Here is a 15,679-nt window from a genome sequence, read left to right on the forward strand (position 1 = left end):
CTTTGAAGATCAAAAGATTTTATATAGATTACTCATTTACAGCATCCTGATATTAATGGCCAGGCAGTGAAATGAAGATCAATAGGGAAAGATTAGCAGTTTTAAAGAGGAAGGGTTTGATCAGTAATACAGTGACAGATTGTCCTTGTGCTGTGCTCACGCTGAGATCAGAGTGGAGATCTAGCCATGAGCGTGAGAAATACTCTGGGGAACGTGATGCATTATTTTATGTTTCTGTTAAGCCATCTAAATTGAATCTTTAGAAAGCTTGCTCATAATTAACAAGAGTGTGGGCCTGAAAGATGACAATATTTTTAATTTCCAAGTGTATGAATCTGTTCATGCATCACAATTAAATATCTTTAGGTTTATAACGTGTAATTTGTGAAATAAATATTAATTCAATGAATGGTGCTATACTGTAAGTGATTTTTTTTTAGAATCATCAAATAATCATGATAAATGAAACAGTTTATCGTGTGATTGTATTACAATTTTGAATCAATTGACAGACATTCAAGCTTGTTGAATAATTGAGAGAAGAAATAGGAAAACGATAGTGGTGAGATTGAGTATTAATAAATAAGCATTTTTCAACATTATTTTTTATTTTATTTGTCCTCGGGTTGCTTTTGTGAAAGTTTTATTTTGTTCATTGCTATCTTAACAAGTTGGCCAGTTGCACCAAGACTACTAACAAACCTCAGGATTGAACTCACTAATCAATAACCTACTACCAATCAGACATTAAACCTTTCTCTGTGGTAACTTTATGTAAAGGACAGTAGCAAATACATTTTTTACAATGTCCGTTTTACCACACAATTGCCAACTTAAGAAAGTTTACCAAGAAATATCAAACTTTATGAATGCTTTTGCTAAGAGTGTCTTGGGAAGCATACCAAGGGAAGGACATTTCAGACTGGCACTAATCATTAGGCTGCATTTAATGCTTAGTTCTCATACATTTTGTTCTCATAATACATTAGTAAGGTATGCTTTACGGAACGTCACTCTTTCTTTGGAGAAATTGCAAGTTTTTGTGTAAACATTTTGAACATTTTGCTTTTCACTGTGAACAATCTTTTCTCAAGATTTTTTTTTTTTTTTTTTTTACAAAAACCTATCATATGCCTTCAGAAGACTAGGAATATTGCATCACAAATGGCATTGACTACTTTTAATATATATTTGAATACCTTTTCAACCTTTAAAGTGAGGGACAGAAATATATTTCTTAAAACATCTTCTTTTGTGTTCCGCATAAGAAAGAAAGTCACATGGCTTTGGAACAACATGAGGGTGAGTCAGTTATGATCGAATTTAAATTTTTGGGTCAACTATTCCTTTTAAAACAAACGAAAAAAATAAAAATAATAATAAAATAAAATAAAATCTTCTAATTGGAAGAAGATCAAATATTTATATTTAATAGGCATTCACTGAAATCGCATTTTAATACCATATGCCAATTTCACTTCTCATGTAAAATTGTTTAGTTTTAGGCTATGCATTTGAACTGGTAATCTAGACTAAGATAAAGAAATATCTTTATTAAGGTAAAACAAATATGACTTTTTGAAGTAAAGTTAATACTATTTTGCCACATGCTACCTGACTTCCTTGCCTTTGGCTATATGATTTTAACAAAATAACACAACAGCATTATATGGGGTTTAAGATATGAAAACAATAAAAGCATTATTAGGAAATAAAGGAAGCTTTGAAATCAAGAGACTGAATGAAATTAAGATTCTCTCCTGGGTTAATTAAGTCCTGGATAAGGAACAGTCTTATCTATCTGCACATCTGTTGTGGAGTCTGCCTTGGCTTCCAAACACACCTGAGTCTAATTTAGATTTGGTTTATGATAATTATCTGATAATTATGTAGGGGACCATTATCATTTCAAACAACAACAACTATGCACATACTGTATGTGTTAATCCTGCAATAATAGGCGTGATAGGCCTAAAACATTTTTTACACAGATGTGAATGTAACGAGGCAGGCGAGGATTAAGGATCTAAATGCAGATTTTAATCAAACAATAAGGTAAACCAAAGTAACTCAGAATATAAAGAAATAAACACAGGGAACAAGGCGCAGAGCATAACGTAACACATGCAAAGACTGACAAAGAAACCAGGGGAAACAAGGGCTTAAATACACAAGGGAAAACAAGGGAACGAGGAACATCTGGGGAAACAATCTGGGTAAACCAATCATAAAATTAAACTACAAAGGACTACAAAACTAGCACAGGAAACAGGAATGAGGAACTAAGCAACAATAATTTCAACATTCAATTTTAGGCACAAACAGGGGATACATGATAGTGAATGCTTGGCAAACACATTGCAAGTGCACGGTGCATTCTGAGTAAATTCTAGAGACTGTTGTGCGTGAAAATCCCAGCAGATCAGCAGTTACGGAAATACTCAAACCAGCCTGTCTGGCACCAACAATAATGCCATGCTCCAAATCACTGAGTTCACATTTTTCCCCATTTGATGGTTGATGTGAAAATTCAATTAAACTCCTAACCCATATCTGCATGACTTTATGCACTGCACTGCTGTCACAAGATTGGCTGATTAGATAATCACATGGATAAGTGTTGGTGCCAGATGGGCTGGTTTGAGTATTTGTGTAACTACTGATCTCCTTGGATTTTCACACACAACAGTCTCTAGAATTTACTCAGAATGGTGCCAAAAACAAAAAAAAACAAAAAACATCCAGTGAGCGGCAGTTTTGCGGACGGAAACGCCTTGTTGAAGTGAGAGGTCAACAGAGAATGGCCAGACTGTTTCGAACTGACAAAGTCTACGGTAACTCAGTATATATATATATATATATATATATATATATATATATATATATATATATACTGTATAAAGAGAGACAGACAGACAGACAGACAGATAGATAGATAGATAGATAGATAGATAGATAGATAGATAGATAGACAGACAGACACAATTATAAGTAAATAAGAACAAAATTTTTTGTAGTGCAAATACTTAACAAAAGCAGTGAGAGATACTGGTTAAAAAATTACCACTGATCATCTGAACAAAGACCATGGAAAACCATGGTCCATAAGGAGTTGGAAAATGTCTTTCTTCAGCAGGAAAAGGACTAGTCACAAGAGACATACTCATTTGATTGTATCGTATAAGACAAGACATCAATATCTCATTACATTACTGAGAAAAGATATAAAAAGGACACTTGAAGTTTGAAATGCCTCTCCTTGATGCAATTTTAGTCTGGTTGTAAGATAGTACCTTAAACTTAAAAGACAGACACCTCGCACCTACTCCTAATGAGGGATACCTTAGTTAATTCCTCCCCAATTCCAGACAGGGACGAGAGGGAACAAAAGTATGAGTGCTTTAACCCAAAGCTTACTTATCATTCTTGGAAACAGAGGTTCTTTTCTAGACTTGCCTGAAACCTCTTGCATCATCAGCTGTGCCTCGCTGTGTGCCATTAGCAATTCTCTCTGTTTTTTTGTTTTCAGGGCATGTGCTCAACTGGTGCTGGTGCTGAAGGTTTGTTGGTAATTTGAACAGAGCAAAAGAAGAGCTTTAACTTCTAGAGCAAGTAGAATTGAATGAAAACAACAACAGAGAATCCAACATAAAAAAATGACATGAAAAATGCCTAAATAGACCTAAACGTCTTTAAAAATGCCATACAGGATTTTTTTCTCAAACATATAATTAATAGGAAGATATTTAATTACATTACCCAGTTAACAAAAGGAACAGCTGGTCCAATAAATAAATAAAATTATGTTATAATTTAGTCACTATCATGCTGTTCCAAACCCACATGAGTTTCTTTCTTCTATGGGACCCAAAAGGAGATGTTTGGAAGAATGTCCATGCTGCTCTTTTTATACAGTGAAACCATACAGTGATCAGGGGCTGTCAAGCTCCAAAGAGGACAAAAAAGCACCATAAAATTACTATAAAAACTAGTCCATACAACTCATGCAGTATATTCTAAGTCTTCTAAAGCCATACAATAATTTTGCATGAGGAAAAGACTTGTATTAAAATCTTAATTTATTAGTAATTAAAATGTGCTGCCAATATGAGCCTATCTTTCAATATCATTCTTTCTTGCTCACATTCAAGCTTATTGGAGATTACTGCTTTTGTTGTATGTATGTAAAATAACAGCATAAACATCCTTCAAAACATCTCTGTTTGTGTTCCACAAAAAAAAAAAAAAAAAAAAAAGAAAGAAACTTGCATGATGGTGATAAAATGATGACAGGAAATTTCTTTTTTGGGTGACCAATTCCTTCAAACTGTGTTTAATAAATCGACCCCAAAAAAAAAATAAAAAAATAAAAAAAAAAACGTGTTCAATCTGTACACAAAGCCATATTAAGCCTCATCCTTTTATTAAAGTTCCTCTGAAAAACAAGTCCTAAACGAATATAATACATTGGATGATTTTGTGATTAACCATCAAACAGAATTCATTCTGTAAAAGACACCATTGGGGCTGCCAAAGGAGAGGCAAAGGGAGTCTAAATTTAGGATCTCAGCAGCGTTATGCGATTAAAGCATTGGAGTACAGTATGTCATTAAACAAGAGGAAAAACAATAATTGTTAGATATTAAAGAACAGGTGGACATATGGGATGAACACACAATTGTCATGCCTGAATGGCATTCACACAGACTCTCTTTCTCTCTCTCGCTCTCTCTCTCTCTCTCTGCTGGGAGTGAGTAGGCAGAGTTGTCGTGTGAGTGATAGTGTGTTCTACAGTGTGAGTGAGTTTTTTCTATTTTTTCTCTATCTTTTTGCAATTGGTTGTGATGTTGTTTTGGTTGGTAAATAGTTGGTACAATACTTATAAAAATGCTGTTGATCAGCGATTTGCTGATCAGTATGGCAACGTCTGAAACCTTAAAGTGTTTGGAGATGCAAATACGGAGGCATGGCATTAAGGTCATCCCTGTGGAACGCTGCTCATTGGAGAAATGTAGTATCGCAGTAGTGGAGTTTGTTGGATGTAACAGTATTTTGTCAGCTTCAAAGATGAACAGTGCTGTGGTGTTTTTCCTGGAAAGTGTGGAAAAGGTGAATGAAATTGTTTCGCAAGGGATTGTCATTAGTGACTCTTTTACGCCAGTGCTGCCATTTGTGCAACCGGCGAAAAATATAATTTTATCGAATGTCCCACCATTCATTAAGGATATAGTGATTCTGAGGGAATTATCGAGACATGGAAAGGTTGTGTCCTCTGTTAGAAAGATTTCTTTAGGGTGTAGGCCCCACAATTGAAACATGTAATATCCTTCAGAAGGCAAGTGCATATGATTCTGAATAATGAGAATGTGGAATTGAACTTAGCTCTGAAGTTTAGAATTGATAGATTCAATTGTGCAATTTATGCAATGTCAGAGACCATAAAATTTTTTGGTTGTGGACAAGAAGGGCACATGATCTGTGCGTGCTCGGAGAAGGGAGAAAAGTAGGTGGCTCAGAGTGAGAGCACAGGTGAGGGGCAGATGATTACAGAAGAGAGTGAACAAAGAGAACAAGCAATGGTTCAAGAGACTAGTGATGTGTCAGAGATCAAAGTGACAGACAAAAATGAAAAAGGGGATAATAGAAGTTATAGTAACAATGGTGAGGAGAGTTTGGAGGATGCGGAGAATGTAAATAGCTGAAAAATAGTGGAAGAAAGAAATGTAGTAGTAGCTGCTGAACTTCTTCATACTCTTGAAGGGGGAGATATCGATATGGCAGAAGATGAAAGTGTTTTCAAAATACCAGCGATTAAAAGGAAAACTGAGAAAAAAGGGACAAAGGAAAAGAGCAAAAACGGTAATAGGAAAGGAAACTGCTACTGCAAGTACTGGAAATCAGGAGATTGATTCGGATTGTCATAAAGCAAGAGACCCAAGAGCAGATAAACAATTCACAGGATTCATTGACAATAAATTAGAACACAGCAGGGCTGGTGAAGAGTGGGGAACACGGCACCGACTGCCACAGGAAAGCAGTGAGTGTGTTTGTAGATGTGTGTGCACCGTGGTCATGTAGAGAGCAGGTCTGTGAGGAATCCTCCGTGAAGAGTGTTCTCATAGGCGTGTTTGCATTGTGGTAGTAGGGAACAGATCCTTGAAGAATCTTCCATTGAAGAATGTGTGGACAGAAGGATAAGCGCAGCAGAAAACTGGAAGTTATCCACACTCCAGACACACGGGCAGAGACGGGCAACCAATACAGATACACGAGACAGGACCAACTGAGCAGAGAGAGTGAGGTGAGTTGCTTGAACACACAACAACAATCTAGCAAAGATCATGACACAATGAAGGGTTTAAGTAGTCAGAGAATCAACAGAGAACAGGTGCTGTCAGCACGCTAATTAGTGGCATGATCAGCGTTACCATGGAACAATCAGTGCTCCCATGGAAATATCGATCACGCATACCGGCAGCACCTGAGACACATGAGGGAGAGAAAAACAAAACAAACATAACAAACCGGCAAATTCACCGGGACCGTGACAGTTGAAATGTCTGACCACACACGTAAGCTGGGGGCTTAGACTGGTGCCGGTTCGCCGACCTCTTAATACGAGTGCCAGTCTGTATGAGGGCTTCTCTAGCAGCTTTCCAGGTGCAACCTTTGAATGAAGGCGTGAGCAGATGGGACCTGAATTTCGGGCTCTTGGGCGGGGAACAAAGGGGGCTGGTAACTGAGGCTACACTGGAATGGTGATAACCCCATAGATGACGACTGCAAAGAGTTGTGGGCATACTCGACCCAGACTAAATGCAGGGTCTTCTCAAGTTCATGATTAGCCCACTCTGCCTGCCCAATGTCTGGGGATGGAACCCAGAGGACAAACTCAAAGTAGCCTCTAGCTGTCGGCAGAATTCTGCCCAAAAACATGACACGAATTGAGGGCCTCTGTCAGAAACCAAATCAACCGTGAGGCCATGAATGCGGAAGACATGGTTAATGACTGCCACCACTGTCTCCCTCACTGTGGTTAATTTGGGGAGGGGATGAAGTGAGCCACCTTTGAGAACTGGTCCGGAACAGTCAAAACGACTGTGCTGCCATAGGAGGGGAGGGGGGACCGGTAAAAAATCCATGGCTATGTCAGACCAGGGTCTCGAAGGGACTGACAATGGTTGGAGGAGCCCATCCGGGGGTTGACTGGAGGATTTATTTGAAGTGCAATTGGAGCAAGCGGCTACGAACATCATTCGTCCTGTGCTAGCGATTGCCATCAGAATCTCTGTCTAATGAGCACATGGGTGCGAGCCACCCCTGAATGACAAGTGACATTGGATGAGTGGCCCCACTGTAGGACGTGTGTCAGAACTGATCACACAACAAATAACAGACTTGCTGGGCATGTAGCGAGAGGAGCGGTGTTACATAGCGCAGCACAGTCTTTGGCCTCCACATCCCAGGATACCATGCCCACCACCCGAGTGGCAGGTAGAATGGTATCTGGTGGGATGGCAGAGGTCTCGACTTTGAAACATCAAGATAAGGAATCAGGTTTAATGTTCTTTGAGCCCGGACGATACAAGAGAACAAAATTGAACCTGGTGAAAAAACAGTGCTCAGCGAGCCTGTCTAGAATTAAGGCGCTTAGTGCTATGGATGTACTCTAGGTTCTTATGATCAGTCCAGACCATGAAAGGTACCCCCGAACCCTCTAACCAGTGATGCCATTCTCCCAAAGCCAGCCAGACCACCAGCAATTCTCTGTTACCGACATAGTAATTACGTTCAGCTGGAGATAAGCGGTGCGAGAAAAAAGCACACAGATGCACCTTTCCATCCGAGGAAGAGCGCTGCAACAGAACCGCTCTGACCCCAACCTCTGATGCATCCACATCCACCACAAACTGACATGAAGGGTCAGGAGTATTAAGAATAGGGACGATGGTAAACCGCTTCTTTAATTTATAAATGTGGCTTCGGCCCGCAGAGACCAACAAAAGTCAATGCGGGTGGAGTTGAGATCCGTAAGAGGTACGGCGAGTTGGCTGTAGTTGCGAATAAACCTACGATAAAAAGTAGTGAACCCCAGAAACCTCTGCAAGGCTTGCAGAAATCTGGGGTTGGCCAATCGGAGATGGATCTGACCTTGGCAGGGTCCATGCGCACTCTATCGGATGAAAAGATGAACCCCAGAAACGTAACCAACTGTGCATGAAAAGCACACTTCTCGAACAGCTGATTCTCTAGAAGATGCTTAAGCACCTTCCTGATGTGCTGGACATGGTCCTGGATATTCTGGGAAAAGATCAGAAAATCATCTAGAAAGACATACATAAAACTGTTGACCAGGTCTCTGAGCACGTCATTCACAAACCCGTGGAAGACAGCTGGGGCATTGACCAATCCGAAAGGCATAACCAAATATTCAAAGTGCCCCCTATGAGTGTTAAAAGCCATCTTTCACTCATACCCCTCCCTGATCCGGTGATAAGCATTGCATAAGTCCAACTTCGTAAAGACGAATGCTCCCTGCAATAGTTCGAAACCTGAAGACATCAATGGCAAAGGATAACAACTCTTCACCCTGATGTCATTCAGCCCCCAATAATCTATGGAAGGTCTAAGCGAGCCGTCCTTCTTCTCCACGAAGAAGAAACCCACCCCTGTTGGAGAAGATAAATGGTGGATGAGACCGACTGCCAGAAAATCATTGATGTACCTGATCATGGCCTCCCTCTCAGGAGTAGAGAGCAAAAACAGCCATCCTCGTGAAGGAGAAGTGCCAGGGAGCAAATCAATAGCACAATCATATAGGCGATGAGGAAGAAGGGTCGTGGTGTGGGACCAGCTGAACACCACCCTCAAGTCATGGTATGCCAATGGTTCTCCGGATAAATCCACCGATTCATCCTGAAATGAAACACAAGACTGGACAAGGGAGACAGCAGAGTTAAGACAGTGAGACAAATAGTACGAACTCCAAGCAAGAACAGTATTGGTTGACCAGTCTATGTGTGGGTTGTGCGTGACCAACCAAGGATGCCCCAACACTACCAGAACCAATGGAGATTGGACCAGGTAGAAGGATATCTATTCTGAATGATTGCCAGAGACAAAAGAAACTGGCTTAGTGGAATGGGTGACGATGGTCAGAAGAGCTCTACTGTAGCTCTACTGAGTTCTACTGAAGAGCGGTGGCCTTTACTGGACAGGAGATGGAGACATGGCCAGGATGGGCACAATATAAACAGAGTTCTTGGGTGAGGTGTCACTGCTTCTACTGCGGAGAAAGCATAGTCCTCCCGATCTGCATGGGCTCTGCCTTGGACCATGACTCCGATGGTCTGGCCGGAACAGTGGACTGGGTATGGCGGTCAGCCGCCCGGGCTGGTGGAGAATGATCCAAAACGCCAAATGACTTTGATGAGTTTGCTCCGAGAAGTGGAAGCAAGTCGTCTGACTCCATATATTCAGTCTCACAGAAAAGGTCTGTTCGGAGTACTTACACTCTAGAAAAAAATAGGATGTTTTAGCAGTCAACAAAAGCAATGTAAGGGGTGAAAGTGGAAGGCTTTTTTCCTGATCTGGAATTATTTGTGAACTCTGTTAGAACATTACTGAAGGAGACAGGTGTGGGTGGATTTACAGACCAGTAAGTTTTCAGATTAAAGAAAATTGTCCAGAAATTGAAATTACAACTGCTGAATGATGAATTTGAAACAGCTAATCTTTTCCTTTTTGTTTTCAAGTATTTATGTATTATGTGTTTCTTTCAATTTTTTATTCATACTTTTATAAATAGATTAAGATTAGGAACTCTTAAAATGAATGGTGCACGTGATTGTAAGAAAAGGGTTATGTTGTTTGAAGTAATAAAAGAAAAGAAAATGTAATGTAATGATGCATCAAGAAACGCAGAGTGATAAGCAGAATGAAACTGATTGGTTGATGGAATGGGAAGGAGAGATTATTATGAGTCATAACCATTACTATTATTATTGTAGTTGTAGTGTTGCAGTGCTTTTTAATAGGCATTTTAAACCAATTTCTTATGAAGCTGACTATGTTGTTGAAGGGCAGTTGTTGAAAGTTAGAGCAAATTTTAGAGCTCTCTCTCACTCTCTCTCTCTCTCTGTGCCCTGCTCTGTGTGTATCCTTTTCTTGCATTGTGTAAGGATGGAAGGACAAGAACAACAAGGTGTCAACAAAGATTTTGGATTTGTTTGATATGAATGGAAATAAAGATCAGATTAAAGTATAACACTTTGGGAAACATAGCTATGCAAGCATGAGTTTATTTGCATGTGTCAGCTCTGAGCTGCTGATTCAACAGGTGACTAATTTCACAAGCTGGTCATGTTGGATTTTGACAAAAGGAGTGTTCAACATTGTGTTGAGGGCTGCAACAATGTAGTGCAATTAAAATTAAAAATGAGCTTGCATTGCTATTGTATCATATGAGTAAACCATGAGAACTTTCTTATTGCTCTCATTTTAGTGAAATTAGAGGGTTGTAGTTCTCTATGCTCCTTTAGGGAACTGGTTTGACCTGTCTTGCACATCTGCCTTCACATGTACCATCATCAGAAAATAACACTCTCTGTTTCACCCTTCAACATGCCACAGCTGGTGGCCCCATATATAGTGTTGGGTAGGTGGGTGTTTCTGTGGTAATTAGACATGATGGTGTTTTACTCCCTTAGAGTGATATCATCTGGATCTAATTATGCATTGTGAGAAAGGATGCACAGATATTGCTGTTCTAAATGTCTTTTTTTTTTCTTTTCTTTTTTTCTGCTGTATATGGAAGTGATTAACTACGTGCTTGAATATGGCTACATACTACTTACTGTAATGCATCAATGTGTCATGTGTGATACGGATGTGAGTAGTACAAACTACACATTCACAGGATTACACACATTCACATGCACAAATAGCCAAAAATATCACATGGGAAATTGAAAAGTAGTTTCTGAAAGTTCATGTATCCTGAAATCAACCCCATAATGCTGAATTACTGACAAGCAGCATCTGCTATCAGACATTTTTGCCGCCTTTCCCTGTGGCATGTCTGACCTCCGTAACTTAGGTTCTTGTCCCGTAGTAACCAGAAAGTAATCACCAAACAATGGTAAGAGTGACTTGAATGTTAAATTTTTGCTGTAAAATTAAATTGCAGCCCCACTGACGGTAGGGAGATCAGGGTGGTGGAATCAGAGTAGTATTCTTCTTTTGGCCATGTGTTTGTAAATATCAATGACCTAGTATGGGTCAGTTGGGATGTCCTGGGTGAGCTGGGTCTTGATCAGCTTCAGTTTAGAGAATGACTGCTCTACTAAAGCGGTTGTCACTGGCAATATGGCATATATTTATAGGAGCTTAGTCAGTGTTGGGAAAATGGTGTCCACATCGTTGACTTTAAGGCACCTTAGCATAGCTTGCACATTGTTATTTGGAAGAGCATAGGATAAGTAGAACACCTTGAGTTTAGTGACAAGATTTTCTTCCTCCATGTCATAAAGCTGGCAAACATCTCTAACAGATAGAACAGCTCTGTCATCTGTCTTGCCTTTCCAGTGACTTGAGATGGTAAGGCAGTGAAGACCCTATAGGATTGCCCCAGTTGGGGTGTCATCCTTCCCCTTGAATCTCCTGTCTAGCTCCTTGGAGAGGATGTCAATAAAAGTAAAGGACACCTTTCCCCGGTAGTGCTCCTCCAAGTTCTGGGCTTGATGGTCCTCTGTAGAAGATTGGGAGCTGTACTTGTACCTCTGAGGTACGTTTCTGTGTCTGGCTTGTCCAAGTATTTCATCATGGACCTCAATGTCAGCTGCCCCTGCTTGTTCTTTTGCTTTTGAAAAGAGGACCTTGATTCCTCATTACTTTCACCCTTCCCATGACCCCTTCCACAATGGTGCATGACACTAACAGATCAAGGTCCTTTCTCTGGAGTACAGAAGAAGCAATGGCAGTCTCAGTGAAGACAGGTGTCGCAATCTCCATGCATAGAATAAATTCAAAATCTGTGTTATGCAAGAGCATCTGGGCATCACATGATGTACAGCTTAAAAAACAAAACAAACCAGAAAATAAAGTCTACACACATTAGTAATGCGTCTTTAGTAAGCTGCAATCTTTACGTTGGTTTAAATGTAAATCATATTGCTATCTAACCTACCTCACACACTGTAGTGGGATGTGAAGGTTACAGCTCAGACTGCACTAAACCCACTGACACCTGAACATTCTAAAGGGGGTGTGGCTGAGTGTGTGTGTGAGGATTGTACCAAAAATAAAGGGGTACTCCACCCAAGAGATGATTCTACCTCATTTGCACTCTCTTTTGGAACCAATAATATCATCCAGACAGTTTTTCTTTTCTTTTTTTTTTTCTTCTAAAGATATGTATAACTTCTCCATGCTAACTTTTTAACTTCTACATGCTAACAATTCTAAAAACTGTCTGTATGAGTTTATTGGCTCCAAACAGAAATAAAATTGAGGTAGAATCATGCTGCCACTAAACTGTTTTTTAAAAGGATATATATAAAAAAAAACAAAAAAAAACAGGTGCACCAGGAGGGCATTTTCCACTATAGAGGCATCCCATTAGGGCACATTGTCTCGCATGTAGGAGCACGTAGAGGCCAACACATTTTCTAGCATGTAGGGTAGCCTACATGGCACTGCATCACATTATCTCCATTGGAAGGGCACCCACTGGGACACTTAATCAGATTTCCTCACATATAGGGGCACCCATGAGGGCACTGCATCAAAATGTTTCCACTGGAAGGGCACCCATTAGTGCACTGCATCACATTTTCTCCACTCTAAGGGCACCCAGAGGACACTTCATCACGTTTTCTCCACTGGAAGGGCACCCAGAGGGCACTTCATCAAGTTTTTTTGCACATAGGGGCACCCTAGTGGGCACTGCATCAAAATTGTTCCAATGGAAGAGCGACCATTAGGGCATAGCATCACGTTTTCTCGAACGTTGGGGCACCCTAGAGGGCACTGCATCACATTTTCTTCACTGGAAGGACACCCTAGATGGCACTTCATCATGTTTTCTTGAACACTGGGCCACCGCAGTGGGCACTTTATCATGTTTTATCTACCATAAGGGCATCCAAGAGGGCACTTTTGCTGTCCACCAGTGCACTGTACTGACCACAAATGATGCATCTTACCCAGGTCTAAATACTCCATTCAGATTCATGAGGGTATTGAATTCTGAAATCATCTTGACATATATAATGTCTATATATTATTTAGAGTATTTTTATGTGTTACTTTTTTAAAGCAGATCTGAGACTAGATTTCTTTTTTTTTTTATTCTTTCTTTTTTTTTTTTATCTGGGCATGAGAATTCAACCCCAAGATTAGCTTCAAAACACAGCATTGATCTACCTGCCAACTAACCAGATCAATATTCTGACAAGTACAGTGAAGTGAAAGTCCACAAGAGCAGGCTCCCCATTTCTTCGCTTTCTCAGGTTTTTGCTGTGTTTAGTGTGTGGCATAAGCCTTCTTGTGTGAAGAAAAAAAACATCAACTTATGAACATGTGGTGACAGAATACTTTTCTAATTAAAAAGGCTTTGTGATCTTGCAATCATTAAAGTGTGTACAGTATGTTTCAGCTTAATCTTTTTCAATCTGATTTATAAAATGAATTTCATAATCAAAATTATGATTGGATATGTTTGAGGCCACTGCAAAATAGCCAATATACAATTGAAAAATCTATTAAATTCTATATTAAATGTGACAATTATTTATTCGACTTCATAGAATGATTTTTAATCATTGTATTGCTCATCAAAAATAAACAGCCTACTGAACTACATTGCTTGGTGGAAAATGTTGTATTATGATTATTACTGTTAATAAATACAGAGATGTTTTTATATCGAATTGCCGTTACCTACCTTGTATTAAAGCAATAAGTCACTCGAGGCCATGTGTTACAGCGGTTTACAGCGGTTAAGAGGGTACTACATTGCTTTGGTGCCATGGCATATTTTATTAACTCTACCCACTAACACATACCCCAACCCTAAACCTAACCCTGACTAGGCTCCTCAATATACAGCTCATTCTCAGTGACACATTCTCAGTGTGTGTGTGTGTGTGTGTGTGTGTGTGTGTGTGTGTGTGTGTGTGTGTGTGAAATAAATGGTTAAATAGTTAATAGTTCCTTGTGTGTTTTTATTACAGAGGTGTAGTACTTATATTTAAAATCTGAGTCAGATAATAAAACAATTTTAATCTTTACCAGGGTTTGGAAATGTTTCACCATAAATGTATCACAAATTTCTGCGTGCTGGTGCCCCACTGTATGCAGCTGGTGCCCTTTTTATTTTATTTTTCACCCCTGCCCCACAGACAGCCTGAGTCCACCACTGGGGTACAGTGTGTGTGTGTGTGTGTGTGTGTGTGTGTGTGTGTGTGTGTGTGTGTGAGTGTTCAGTGGGGCTTGTGTTTGATTTACTCCACAGCAGAGGCTCTGATGTGGGAGGGAATGTCCAGGTCAGTTGGATAAGAGTTGCACAGAACAGAGAGGACACTGGCAGCAGTGATCCACAGCATGTACCCCTGCATGCATGAACACATATACACACACCCCTTTGTTTTGTATTTAAATGTGCTAGATGGAAATCTTTGACTGTTGTGCTTTTTTTTTTCTTCTTTTTTTTAATTTTTTTTTTTTTAGCATCTCACGCTACATAGGCAGCAACTCCATGTGCTACACAGATATTACTTAGTACAGGAGACTCGACTCACAATTGAATTCAACCTTAGCATGTTGTTGATGTAACAGTGCCACACTCTAATAAGCACACACATACAAAAAACAAAACAAAAAACAGACAGATATAAATATTGGTTAACATAATAATTTTTTTATTACACAGAACAATTTTTATGAACACCTTTCAGGATTGAATGAAATATATTAATTTATTATCTACATTATAAAAAATAATGTTATGTTTGTTTATATATGTTGATATAATCAACAATCAACATGGGATTGCCTTCTCTGCTTAGAATTTCCCTAAGAGGTATCTTAAGAGACAGCATGAATTTGCCTACCTTTGGAACACCCTTCATGCACCATAGCATATCAAACAGAATCATCCTATCATTGTCCTCTAAGCCTGCACCAGTCTGTTATTTGCTCTTTTTTTTTTTTTTTTTACCTTTCCTTTACAAATATCGTCCTCAGTTTATGCTCGTTGTATCTTAATTTTAAAAGTTACAAATATTTTCCTTTTTTTACATTGTGATTCTTAAATTTTATTTTTAACACATTATTTATATATTTTTGTATTATTATTAATAATAATAATAATAATAATAATAATAATAATAATAATTTTAATTTAATATATTTTTTGTGGGAAGTTGCAACCCAAATCCACTTGGCTCAGAAATCTGAGGGGTAACAAATGCAATTGAAAAATAGTCACTGTTTTAAAAATGATTTCTCAAAAAGTTCCCATCTCCCATTGGTCACAAAACAGATAGAGCCTGTTTACATGCAAACCAATAAGCTGATAATTCCCTAAATCAGCTTGAGTAAAAAATTGGACAGAGTAAGAAAACCATGTTTACATGAGATTTGAAATAGTCGAGTTATTCTCTGCTTTTGATGTAAA

General features: G+C 39.1%; 1 protein-coding gene across 1 annotated transcript in view; it reads left to right on the forward strand.

Annotated features, from left to right (window-relative positions):
• The window catches only part of LOC127444132 (zeta-sarcoglycan-like), a 473,893-nt gene that overhangs the window by 347,193 nt on the left and 111,021 nt on the right, over positions 1-15,679 (forward strand). The gene's annotated exons all lie outside the window — the stretch shown is intronic.

The sequence above is a fragment of the Myxocyprinus asiaticus genome, chromosome 7 (assembly GCF_019703515.2).
Source record: "Myxocyprinus asiaticus isolate MX2 ecotype Aquarium Trade chromosome 7, UBuf_Myxa_2, whole genome shotgun sequence".
In the NCBI taxonomy this organism is placed as follows: domain Eukaryota; kingdom Metazoa; phylum Chordata; class Actinopteri; order Cypriniformes; family Catostomidae; genus Myxocyprinus; species Myxocyprinus asiaticus.